Source organism: Nicotiana tabacum, chromosome 10 (assembly GCF_000715075.1).
Source record: "Nicotiana tabacum cultivar K326 chromosome 10, ASM71507v2, whole genome shotgun sequence".
Classification (NCBI taxonomy): Eukaryota; Viridiplantae; Streptophyta; class Magnoliopsida; order Solanales; family Solanaceae; genus Nicotiana; species Nicotiana tabacum.
The window spans coordinates 123,253,137-123,266,434 of NC_134089.1; the positions used below are offsets into that span (position 1 = coordinate 123,253,137).

Genomic DNA, 13,298 nt, shown 5'->3' on the forward strand with positions numbered 1-13,298 from the left:
ATGATTGTTTTATCGCGTATTTGATTGAAAACTATTTGCTATCATCATGTTTTGGGTTGAATGTCATATTTGGGCTTCGTGCCCATTGGACCCTTAGGGGATATTTACTGATATTTCCTTATTGTTTTGACTTTATACTTGTACTCAGTCATGCTATATTCTACTGTTCTCATAACTCAGTCATGTTTACTTTGTTTTAACACATTAAATGATATTTTAAATGAATATTTGGGTTGAGCATCCTATTTTACTGTTGCCCGAGTGGCTTATGAGATTCTGACTGAGTAAGACCAAGGGCTTGTGTTGTGAGGATACACTAATTTATGATTATGAGGCCGAGGGCCTGAGATTATACGCCACGATATGGCTTGTTGATATAAGGCCAAGAGCCTACTAATTATGCCACGAGATGGCTTGATATTGCGCTTGAGCCGTAAGGGGGCCCTCCCGGAGTCTGTACACCCTCAGTGAGAGCGGGTATCCATTGTGATATGAGATATAGCCCGAGGAGCTGGTGTTGTTCCATGATATTGCCCGAGAGGCGGATTCTGTTGACATTGTGCCCGAGGGGCGGATTTTTATGTGTTTATCTGTTCTAGCTGTTTTCATTTAATTGTTTAACTGTTAAAAAGATATTTTAAAGAAGCTTAAACTGAACTAAGGTGACTTTACATGTTTTCACTGTTTCATTGTTTTTACTGGATTTTACTGCTTCTTTATAGCCTGTTGATGTGCCTTTACGTGATTTGTTATCGTTCAGTCATCATTTATTATTATTACTCACTGAGTTGGAGTACTCACTTTACTCCCTGCACCCCGTATGCAGATTCGGGCGCTTCAGATCCTGCTTGCGAGGGTTGAGAACTTCCAGCAGACTTCGGAGATTCACTAGGTAGCTGCTCGGCGTTCGCAGCTTAATGCTTCTCCCTCTATCTTATTTTCTCCTGTTTTAGTTATGTAATAGTTGTGTAGACTCTTTCGGACTTGTAATTTTTATAATGGATGCTCATGACTGGTGACACCCTGATGCCGGGTTATGTCTATTCCGCAAACTGTATTATTCACCTTATTTTGGAATTATTATTATTATGTTAAAGAGTTAGTTTTTATTATTTAATTGCTTAAAAATAAATTGGGAGTGTGTCGGCTGGCTTTGTCTTTACGAGAGTCGCCATCACAATCAGGTCCGGGTCCAAATTTGGAATTATTATTATTATGTTATATAAGAAGCGAATTTTAAACAGGAGATATTACTATTATGTTTTCTTCTTTTTTCCTTATCAATTGCTTACTGTTTTTCCGTATGTTGAGACTTTCTAAGTCAATATCTTCCTGACATTAAGAACCCGTTCGAGTAATGCAAAGATGACTTTTTTGGTTTCTCACTCATTGTTCTATATTCATATTGAGGTTTCGATTAATTCGAATGCTCGTCGCTTAAGACCTATTAAAGGAAAAAGAGTTATCTATCAAAATATTTTTCATTCTCATGGCTCAAGCTCGAGCCCTTTGATTAAACATGAAAGATATCATATATCCCACCACAACCTTTTGGTAGTGAAAGATTTCGTTTACCATATGCTCACTGCTTTTACTTTGGGAAAAAAATCCAACAGGCCAAAAGTTTCGAATGGACGACAACAGTGAATTTTCATAAGTGGGATTTGGGGAAGGTAATGTGTACGTAGACCTTACCCCTATCTTCGAGAGTAGAGAGGTTATTTTCAATAGACATTCGGCTCAAAAAGACCAAAAAGAATAATATATCAGTACCATCAATAGAAACCATAGGAAAAAGTTTCGAATAGACAGATCTGTCTATAACACGTGTCCTGCAAAGATGAAGATTAGTACGCTCTGCCTCACTATATGCCTCATTTTATTTGACGCTTACTATTTGAGGAGTCAAAGCAAAAAGATTTACCACGATTTTCTGGAAAAAAAATTCTAACCATGCTGACTTATTCATAATATTTTTGAAAAAATTTGTAGAATTTATGCTCAAATTCACACTCAAAATTAAACATTTTGACCCTTACCTTCAAATAAAATGTGACAGAGGGAGAACTTTTTGTCCTTAACCAAATGAAAACTGGGAAAGCACCACGTGTAAGTATGGTGCTAGAAATATAGCCCTTCTGTTTGGGTAACCATGAGCTCATTTGTCATTAGTTAACACTTGACAGACTCACTTAACGAAGATTAATAATTCTCATAATTTACGGTTTATCTTTTTTCTTGTCGTCGTTGTAATGCCGGAACATTAGCTGCAAAGGATATAAAGTAGTAGTAACAGTTCAATCATACGTCTTATGGTTTAGTACAAGCAATTACGTACATCGGATATATCGCATTCTAGCACAGCAAACAATAATAATTTATCTTATACACAATATAATCTTTTAAAGAAGGGTGTTCAGTTGACCATCCTTGGTCACACATTTGCAACTGTGCAAAATTATCACTTCAGAAGCATAGGTGCGATAGACTAGTGTTAAGTTTTAGTTTTAATGATGAAAAATAATATAATTACTTTTGGTGTAAGGACTCAAGGAAATCAACCAAGATTGAAGTGCAAAAAGAGAAGGAATCAAAGTTGAAGGAAGAAATCAATCAGAGATTAATTAAAGCATTCAAAAGGAAAAGAAGCATTGAAGATCCGACAAGATAATCAATCAGAGATTGATTGAAGCATTAAAAAGGAAAAGAAGCATTGAAGATCCGGCAAGATAATCAATTAGAAGCTATTACTGGAAGGGCCCAGATTTAAGGAGCAAATCCGGCGGCTATCAAGACTTAAAGATGGAAAGCTGTCAAAGTCCACACATCAAGGAAGAGTAATGGGAATTAACCTTATTCTTGGAAAGAGTCAATTTCTTCCAAAGATCAAATCTCTTGGGTTAGCAAATCTCTTTGTATTGGTCAAAATCTGACCGTCACGACCGAGTTGATCGACGCCCCGCCTAATTAACTGGGAAGTGGAAGTTAATAGAGCCCAGTCCATTTCTCCTCTCTGACATCCGACGAGTCGGTAAGAGTGACGCCTAAAATCATGAACAAGACACATTGGTGGCAAGAGGACATCGAGTCAAGCAAAGGGAAAAGGAGTCTTGATTATATATAGCCAAGGAAAGCTTTCAACGAGGAAGCTGCTCCTGATATCTCTCTCAAATAAGCAAAAAGCTCTCTTTTTGTATTCTGGATAGAGAAGAAGTGGTCTCTAGAAAAATGTGTAAATTTGCCTCCTCATCGATTGATGGGAGAGACAACATTGAATCTTAATAAGATCATTCATATTTCTTTCATCTGACTAAGATTTACCCTCTCATCTTTGATTGATTTGTTCAAAAAGGTTTTAATATCTTTTGAATCAAACACTCTCCAGTGTGAACGGTCTCCTACAAAGTATTTATACGCAACCTTAAGTCTTGGAGAGACATACTTCGATTAAACCAATTACCCTCTCTTTGTTCTCCTTCAAACAAACATTGTAGCTCTATTAGATCTGATGTTTAACAAGTTGGAGAATTAAGAGAGAAAATATTGGTGAGGCATTGTATCAAGAAAAGACGAGTGACATAGAAACTGAGTTGTTGGTGTAAACTACACCATTCACTTTGTACTCAGGAAAAGAGAACTCCCTTGCAACCCAAGGAGACTGGACTAGGATTCACATTGAATCCGAACCAGTATAAAAACTCCGATGTCTTTAATTCGTGCACTTTACTTCTGCATTTTAATTCTGCACCTCTTAATATCTCGCTATTACATTTAGTCGACAAATTAAAAAACTAGTCAATTTACAACAATTAATTTTAGAATAAGCAATCCACCCCCTATACTTTCAACTAGATGCCAAACCAGCGCAACTGAAGAGAAGATAATGTCCTTATAATAACGCATCAATCCAAATTTTTCTTCTATATATTTTAATTTGGATTTTGGAAGTGCAAATTCCCTAATTAGATCACGTTAATAATTCTTCTTTTTTAAAAAAAAATCTGAGCCATCACCAAAATGAATAGCAAGAGGTGTTATGGATCTCTAACTTTCCACATTTCAACCGTGGGGAATACTCTATTAATTATTACAATAGAATACAGGCACTGGAATTTCCTACTATTTCTTTTCAGGAGCAACGCTCAAGATCGTAGAAAATCCCACCTTTTTCCTAAGTATGTTCACCAGCTTTACTGCATCTATTCCCTCTCCGATTACTGTCAGCTCCTTCCTTTTCTACTTATATACTTACTCTTTCCACCCCTGCAACGTTAAATATATACATAAATAAACAAATGTGTCCACCCACCGTTTAATTAATTTTATGTATGGTCATTGAACTATATCCATTAAATTGATTTTTACCCACTATCACAGTAAAGTTAATAATAAAACTTTACTCAATTATAGTAGTAAAGTTACATAATTAACAACTGAAATTCACCCTGTATAATAACAAACCTACTTGTCAAGGTGATTTTACTTTGTTGTATGTAAAGTTTGTCATGTTATTGTTATGATGAGTAAAGTCTAGTTACATTAATGTGATAAAAAATAGTCATGTGACTTTGCTGTTAGAGTAAGGAAAATTTAGTGATTTATGTGAAATTAATCCATCTAACATCTTAAGATTTCAGATGATCCCATTATCACACCCTTTAATAATACAAAGCAAATATTAGTACTTATTAATTAGTTTTAGCTAACTAAATGCTCAACATATACTATTTGGGATAAGGTTAAGGTTTTACTATGCTTTTGGTGCTAAAGAGCCCAATAATATTGTTAATTAGTTACCTGGTAAAGTTGTTGCAATGGACATGACTTTATATTTGCATGTAGCAGCATCTTGAACCAGGCAAGGTACCAAACAACCTAAAACAAACTTTTTCAGACCGAAACGAGATTTACATCCATTAGCAGATACATTAACAACCACCTTTTGCTGCATTATATTAACAAAAATAGCAATAGTAAATTATCAGTAATTCTACTAAATAAGCTACAACTTTGTTGTGCATTTGTTTGGATGCTAACATTATAAATTAAATGTATAGTACCTTCATTTTCCCTTGTTCTTAAAACTTCACTTTTGGACTGTCTTCGACACTTCAAGGTTGTGAGGTTACAGTTAATTTTTGAGTGACATAGTTCTCCTTATATTTATCCTTAAATCGCGTGGAAAAATCTTACACTTGTTTTCTAGGAATGTTCAGACAGCCGCCACGGCATTACATTAAGGAAGTTGAATGATATATTATCAGTTAAATGCTGCTAACTAATGTTAATTTGTCTCATTAGCAGGACAAAATAGTAGTTTTATGGAAAATCAAAAGATGCAAAATATTTCTAAAATGACACATCCTAGCTGTAAAGAGCCCCCCCCCCCCCATGACTTCTCGTAGTTACTCCTACTAATTTGTAAATTTGGAGTATACTTTTTACCCTCTTGTCCTTTTCTTTTTCTTCCTTTTCTAATTTTTCTCGTGTACACGACCTTTTCGAGTGTTGATGGTTGAGTTTAGAAGAGATTATTACTTTCTTACCATTAAGTTTTGAAGAATTAACTTAAATAGCCGGCCGACGGATCTATAATATATCATATATAATTTATGTATATTTGCTAGAAAAAATAAATAGTAAAATATAGGGGCGAATTTACTGGGAGGAGTATGGGTTCACCTCCCTAAATTGCATATAGCACTATAATTTTTCTGGTATTATACTTAATTAGATCTGAGTGAATCCATGCACAAGATGCCACTTTGGTCCATTAGTGGCTGTGTACCCCTTTGATAGTCCAGGCAAATCCCCTCTCCCCTATTTCCCTTTATACCTTTTGTCTTTTCTTTTTCTGTTTCTTGTCTTCCTTTTCCTTCTTTTCTTTTTTGGTTTCATTTTGTTGTTCTTCTTTTATTGTTTTATCTTTTCTTTATTTTATGTTTATTCTTTTCTCCCTTTTTATTTTCTTTTTTGGTTCATTCTTGAGTTTTAAAATTCCTAAAAAATTAAAATTCACATCTCCTCCTTAACTCTCTTTCTGTCTCAATTTTTTTACCAACAACAGTCATCCTCTAACTCATTTCTCTCATTTATATTTTCCTTCAAATTTTTCTTTGGTTTGTGAAGTGAGTTTTCTTCAAATAATGATGCTATTATTAATCATTTTTAAGATATAAAATTTGTTAAGAACAATTGTAAACAAAATAATATTTTCTTGTGATAATAGTATTAATCATGGTTTGTTCGGTAAGTTGTTGTCAAAGCAAAATTTTGATGGAGTCAAGCTAGACGGTAGTATAGTGCACTTATACTCTTAAAATCCTAGATACGCCTGGGTGAAATGAACCGACTATTTGTATCAAGATTCCTTAATTTTCACGTTTAACATAAAGCATAACTTTTCTTTATTGTCAATATAGGACATGCAAAGTTAGGCTATTGATTTATTTTTTTCAGAAGAGAAATTGTGAACTGAACCCCACGAACTTAAGATGACAAAATGATTATTCTTAATTAATTAGCCCAAATAAAAAGTCAAGCAAGTCAAACTATTCAACTTTAGTTATCAGTTAGAGAGTAGGGACATTCAGAGTAGGTTGAGTTAAAGACCAATCTTATGAACCGGATCTTGTTCATATTTCAAGTCACTAAACTCTTTGTATTCTTTCAAGTCTTTGACGTCTAGTATTTTACTGAATTGATTATGTTGCTTCCTTTTCAATTTCCTTGAAGTCGTGATAAAACTACAGGCTAGTCATCACTTGTTTTCTTTATTTGGCCTAATACTGTGGAACATAAATACTAAATAGAACTGACAACCAACATGTTTGACTTCTTCAAGTTGAAATTTAATTACTAGCAAAAGCTTTATACTACCTAATTATCAGTAATACTCAAAGTTCGACTTCATTCTGCTTTCAAAGTGGAAAAAGACAAAAACAAAGTGGAATGTTGTACATACTAATGGTACACCATTTTTAATGAATTCTAAGAACATAATACGCGAAAAAAAGGGGGGAAAACGAGCATAATAAATCTGGATTATTGCAAAGGAAATTACCTCTAATTTCCAAAGGCTCATATAAGAAAATAGATTGAAAACAGATATAGTATTCCCCCACCCCCATATTGCTCATTTCATATCTTGCTAAAGTAACAGTTTGCCGTCTTCAATTGTGACACGAATTATCTAGCTATTTCTAATGATTTAAAAGGATTGCTAGAGAATCGATTTAACATAACCAATCGTATTGACATTTAAAAAAGAATTGTATTGAAATAACAGTTAGCTACCACTTAGTTGTAAATCTTGTTTTTGTATGATAATTAACACTGGGGGGTTTTCCTATGGGAAAGGCCAATATTACCATCAAACCTTGGTCTAGCTCTGGTACTTTCAACGTATATTTTTCAAGCACTTCACATACACGATCAACCTAATACGCAACGAACTTGTATTAAGCTGGACTATCTAGATGTTACGAGAAATGAAGTGTCAAAATACACCGAGTAAAACAGAGAAATTAGATGCTCATTAAATCATTCCGTACAGATAAACAAGCACAATCTGAAAGTATCCATCACATGAAAATAGTAGATAAGAACAGCATATCACTATAACGTTCTAAAATTCCCACGATTTCTCAATCATTAATTCTCAAGTATGTACTCGAACCAGCAAAGTATCCTGTGATGTACATAGGATAGAAACAAGAGTCCAAACGAGTTGGAAAAACAAGCAAAACATTACCAGCGAGCTGGTGGAGTCAGTTTATTTCCGAACATCCACTGAGGATGTTACATCAGCCACATAGAAATCGAAACTACATACCATGGAAATGTTAAGAGCTCAAACGAATTCTGTTACCGATTCAGGGAGAAACATCAGCACATGCTTTCATATATCGTTTCCAGCCAAGCTATTCACAAGATCTAGAATATGAGGCATCTTTACCGGATTCAAACGCTTCCACAACCTCAAACGCTATAGATTATAGAAAAAACAGGCAAGGAGAGAGGGCATGTAGCGGATGGGTTCCAAGGGCTTCTTTTATTGTGCTGTGGAACAGCATCACTCCAACGCTATCAATCCTCAATCAATGTTAATTTGGAAAAGTCATAACAACAACAACAACAGGCTCACACCAAAGGCAGCTAAGAGATGGCCGGCATCAAGAAACACTTGGGAAGGATAACCGGTCTCGCAGTGTGTCAAAAATTGATGAAGCAGCTGCAGTTTGAGCAAAAGTCTGCTTCAACCTCCCAAGTAATTCATTATCTTTAGCCTGAGAATCAGCATCGGCAGCTTCCTTGGCCATTCCAATTCGGGCATAAAGCCTGTTAATGAATTCACAGATCCCATAAGCAAGAAAAATCACTTTAATTGATGCAGCAAATGCATCTTTACTGTTGATTATGTAACCCAACGTCTTTTCATCTTCATCATCAGTTCATTCTCCTCTCTTCCTTTTTCATGGAAGAACTGGGTGTTGGGGTGGGAAATGTTAGCGATATAGTAGATATGCCCTAGATCCAATATCACATTTGATGTTTTGAACATATTTTTATAAAATATATATGACATTTGATATTCTTTTATCATTGTTATTAATTGCTTGATTAATTTGATAAGGTCCTTGATTAAATTTTGAGACTTGACATTGTGATGGAGATCATGATAATGAGAGTGAAGTTTCTTATAATTTAATCTAAATTTGTTCTTGATCGTAAGATTATTAATTTGGACATTAGTAATCCGATTAGATCAATATTTATGTGATCGTCTTTATGAGATAAAGATTAGTTGATCTCATTAACTAAATTACATAGATAGATGATGCATATAGAGATATGATCATTGAACCGACTCATTGGATAATTCCTAATGGTTAGAATTACCATAAACTGTCAATAGGATATTCTCTTGAAGAATGTGATGTAACCGTTTCCTTTGACCTGAGATCGTCATAGTAATTGACAAGTTATTTATTGTGCTTTGATACTAGACACCTATCCTAGGGCGATAGTTGAAAAGATATTGGGTATGATTAAATGCTTGTAGAATTAGTGATTGATCAAGATGGAATCTGTCAACTCTTGGTAATGAGTTTAAGCTCCATGTTGTCATGAATTATAAACGACCAAACTAAGACCTTGGTCAGGGTAATTGAATGAAAGAAGAAAAGAGTTTCTTAGGTCATTCAATGGTCGAATATAATTGACATGGACACATAGTTGGTCGCCTATTAGGATTTGACAGTTGAACCATATCCTAAGGTGATCCAGAGCTATAAGGACATAAAGAATTACTACATTATTCTTCTACTGGTTCTTGAGAGTAAATTGTATACTTCATTCTATCCGGTCGTTAAGGAGTGTTGCTAGACGTCACCCTTGATTAGTATATTGATGTGATCAATTTACTACCGGTTTAGTATTGAATCTATGTGGTCGCACACTAACGAGTGTTCTGATCTTTGCTAAAGGATTTATTATTTTGTTATTTGATGATTAAATTATAGAATTTAATTAGTCAAATAAATTATTAGTCCAAATGAAATATTATTATAATCTTTGCTAGCACAGAAGATATAATTAATACTGTGAACAAATTGAAATTTTCTATTTGAAATAGAAATTGAATTATATCTCTTGGTTGAAATATATATATATATATATATATATATATATATATTTATATATATATATATATATATATATATATATATTTATTTTGTATAAGATGTATATAAAATATAATATTAATAAATGGCTTGGTAAGTAATTCCAATTTGGAATTGGATTATTTCACGTGCAATTAATCCCATTTGGAATGGGATTAATATTTTGTAAATATGAAAACAACTGATTCCAATTTTGAGTTGGAACAATCACGTGACTGTTCGGCAAAACCCATTTGAATGGGATTCTAATTTTTTGTGGAAAATTATACAAAGTTTATTTTTGGAATAAATTTACCCTAAGTAAATCATTACCTCACCCAAATAGGAAAAGAGTTTATAGGTGATGCTATATAAAGGGTGATGGAGAAAATTTGCCGGCATATTATTATTCTTGAGAAGAAAAACACTTTGTGAAAGTGAGAGTGCAATACAAAGCCAAGAGAGAAAATACAATTACAAGAAAAGTGTTTCTTGTTCTTCTATCTTTGAGTTGAGATTTTTGAGAAAAATTTCAGCACAAGTTTTCCGTTCAATTTGTTCGCAGGTTTCGTTGATCAAAGAGTTGATAGCAAAGATCAGTCTCGGTATGGATACACATATTGTCTTCGCACTATCGAAGAATTTGAAACAAGGCTTTCTTCACTAGGTACGTCTTAGATCCGATCTATTGATATGTAAATAAATTTTAAACATGAAAAGATCTGCCTAGGATTGTTATTGTCTTCTGCTGCGTGTTACGAACACCTATACGCAATCCTACAGTGGTATCAGAGCAGTGGTTTATTGTGTCTAAAATTTATTTACGAAATATTTTAATATCATATTTGAAAAGTTCAAACCATAATACATGTGTCTTGTGCGATAGTCAAATCGTTTGAATGTTGATATTATTTTATTGTAGATAAAATATGTATTCATATAACTATTGAGATAGTTCATAACTTGAATTTGAAATTATGTATTAGATACGATGGGAATCTATAATCGGTTACATGATTCTATTGTTATTTTAATTGTTATTAATTCATGAGATGTTAATTAATAATAATATTCTGGCATGAATTCTTTTTATGTGATATATAAGATAAACATGTTAGAGGATGTTGAATTTCGTTTTTATGTCATGTGCTTGTTCATTACATAATTCTGAATTATTTATTACATGTGATGTAAATTAATTAAGGACTAAGCGTGTAGACAACTTGAACTAAATTCACACGCTATAAAAGATTTGATCTTCATGTTATTAAAAATTGTTTTAGTAACAATTCCCTCTTACTAAAATTTGAGTTCTTAAATAATAAAATATAAGATATTTTATTCTGGAGCTATCCATCAAGGTAAATAATTTTACTTATTCCTTGTTTATAAGGAGCGGCCTGACTACCAGGAGACTTATAGTTTGAGAATATGTTAAAATTATTTATTGCATTAGATGTATGGATTGAAAGAATTATTCAATTTTACACTAAACGCCTAGACCACCCGGAGGAGTATAAAATTTAATAAGTTCTTTGCTATCATGATGGTTGAACTCAACTATGCCAATAGGATCAACCTGACTACCAGGGGGCTATTTGACATAGAGCTATTTAAGGAAATTGTATGGAGATACAATTGGTAAGAGTACCTACCTTTAAAATATATGTGAGAAACGACTTGACTTCCAAGGGGCTCATACATATTGTTAAAGGATTCCTTTACTCCACTAATAGAAATAAAGATTTCGTAAACTATAATGAGGGTAAATAGTTTAAAATAATTAGTGGAAATATCATTTAGATAAAAGTCCATGTCTTTATGATATATGCAAATATGTTCTTATATTATTGCCTTTTCTTTTCTATATTTTAGATTTCTCAATATGTCTGTTATATCACTGCGCGAAATACTTGAGACCAACAAGTTGGTAGGACCAAACTTTGATGACTGGTATAGAAATTTGAGAATTGTTCTCATGCATGAAAAGCTCATTGATGTGATCGATAAGCCTGCAAAGATAATCCCACCAGAGAATGATGTTCAAGGCACCAAGGTTTATCAGAAATACTTGGAAGAATGCCTTGCTATTAAATACATCATTCTCGCTTCTATGAGTTCTGAACTCCAGAGGAAACATCAGAATATGGATCCAATTGCAATCATTGAATATCTTAAGAAGATGGTTGATACACAATTGGACATTGAAAACTCTCCAGTTGTACCCCTGTCAATTATATGATTGTTCTTACAGAAGAATATGAGAAGTTGGGGTACAAGCTTGGTAAAGAGCTTTCTGAAGATTTGATCTTGCAGTCAGTATATGATGCTGAATGTTTTCACTGTAAGAAGAAAGGGCATTGGAAGAGAAATTGCAAGGAGTATCTTGCAACTCTAAAGGACAAGAAACAAGGTGAGATATTAATGAAAAATGTTTTCAAGGTCTCTTTAGCTACTACTAATTCTTCACTGTGGGTATTAGATACTGGCAGTGGTTATAACATATGTAATATGTTACAAGGGTTTAAGATAAGTAGGAGGCTAAAGAAAGGAGAAGTTAATCTACAAGTTGAAAATGGTGCAAAAGTTGCGGCCGTAGCTATAGGATCGATTTCTTTAATAATGCCTATGGGCAAAGTACTTATGTTGGATGATTGTTATTACGTTCCTAAATTTGTTTCGAACATAATTTCAGCTTCTATGTTAGACAAACGTGGTTTTCGCATTAATATAGGTAATGGTATTTGCTCTATTTATTATAGTGATAATTTATATGTGAATGGCTATCTCCAACATGACGTTTATGTCTTACCTAATGTGAATGCTAATTCGATTATGCATGTTTCAAGTCTTAAGAGGAAAAGAGATCAAGTAAATCATGCATACCTTTGGCATTGTAGGCTTGGTCATATTGGAGAGAAAAGAATTAACAAGTTGTACAAGGAAGGGTACCTTGACAAATATGATTTTGAATCATATCCAACTTGTGAATCTTGTCTCAAAGGAAAAATGACCAAATCTCCATTTACTGGAAGTGGAGAAAGAGCTTCTGATTATTGGGTCTAATTCATACAGATGTTTGTGGACCCATGAAAATTCAAGCTAAAGGTGGATATTCTTACTTCATCACCTTCACTGATGATATGTCAAGATATGGATTTGTGTATCTTATGAAACACAAGTCTGAATCTTTTGAAATGTTCAAAAGGTTCCGTAGTGAAGTTGAGAAGCAGACTGGTAAAAGTATCAAAGTACTAAGGTCTGATAGAGGTGGAGAATATCTTAGTGAAGATTTTACCAGATATCTCAGAGAGAATGGAATTCTCTCACAGTGGACACCTCCAGGTACACAACAACACAATGGTGTGTCTGAAAGGAGAAATCGAACCTTATTAGATATGGTGAGATCTATGATGGGGTTCACTGATCTTCCAATAAATTTATGGGGATATGCTTTGGAAGCAGCAACATACTTACTTAATAAAGTTCCCACTAAGTCAGTCTCTACAACACCATATGAGATATGGAAAAGATGTAAGCCTAACCTTAAACATATTAAAGTTTGGGGGTTGTCCAGCTTATGTTAAGAGACTACAATATGATAAACTTGACTCAAGATCAGATAAGTGTAGG

The 13,298-nt window shown here is 33.7% G+C and overlaps 1 long non-coding RNA gene and 1 pseudogene across 1 annotated transcript; both read right to left on the minus strand.

Moving 5' to 3' along the window:
- Window positions 1-3,602: 3,602 nt before the first annotated feature.
- LOC142164894 (uncharacterized) lies at window positions 3,603-5,127 on the minus strand. The gene is made up of 3 exons (XR_012695976.1): window positions 5,061-5,127; window positions 4,798-4,945; window positions 3,603-4,263 (listed from the first exon to the last, which is right to left on the minus strand). It is a non-coding gene; the product is annotated as an uncharacterized LOC142164894 (long non-coding RNA).
- Window positions 5,128-7,516: 2,389 nt separating this feature from the next.
- The window catches only part of LOC107773980 (protein VACUOLELESS1-like), a 78,591-nt pseudogene continuing 72,809 nt past the window's right edge, over window positions 7,517-13,298 (minus strand).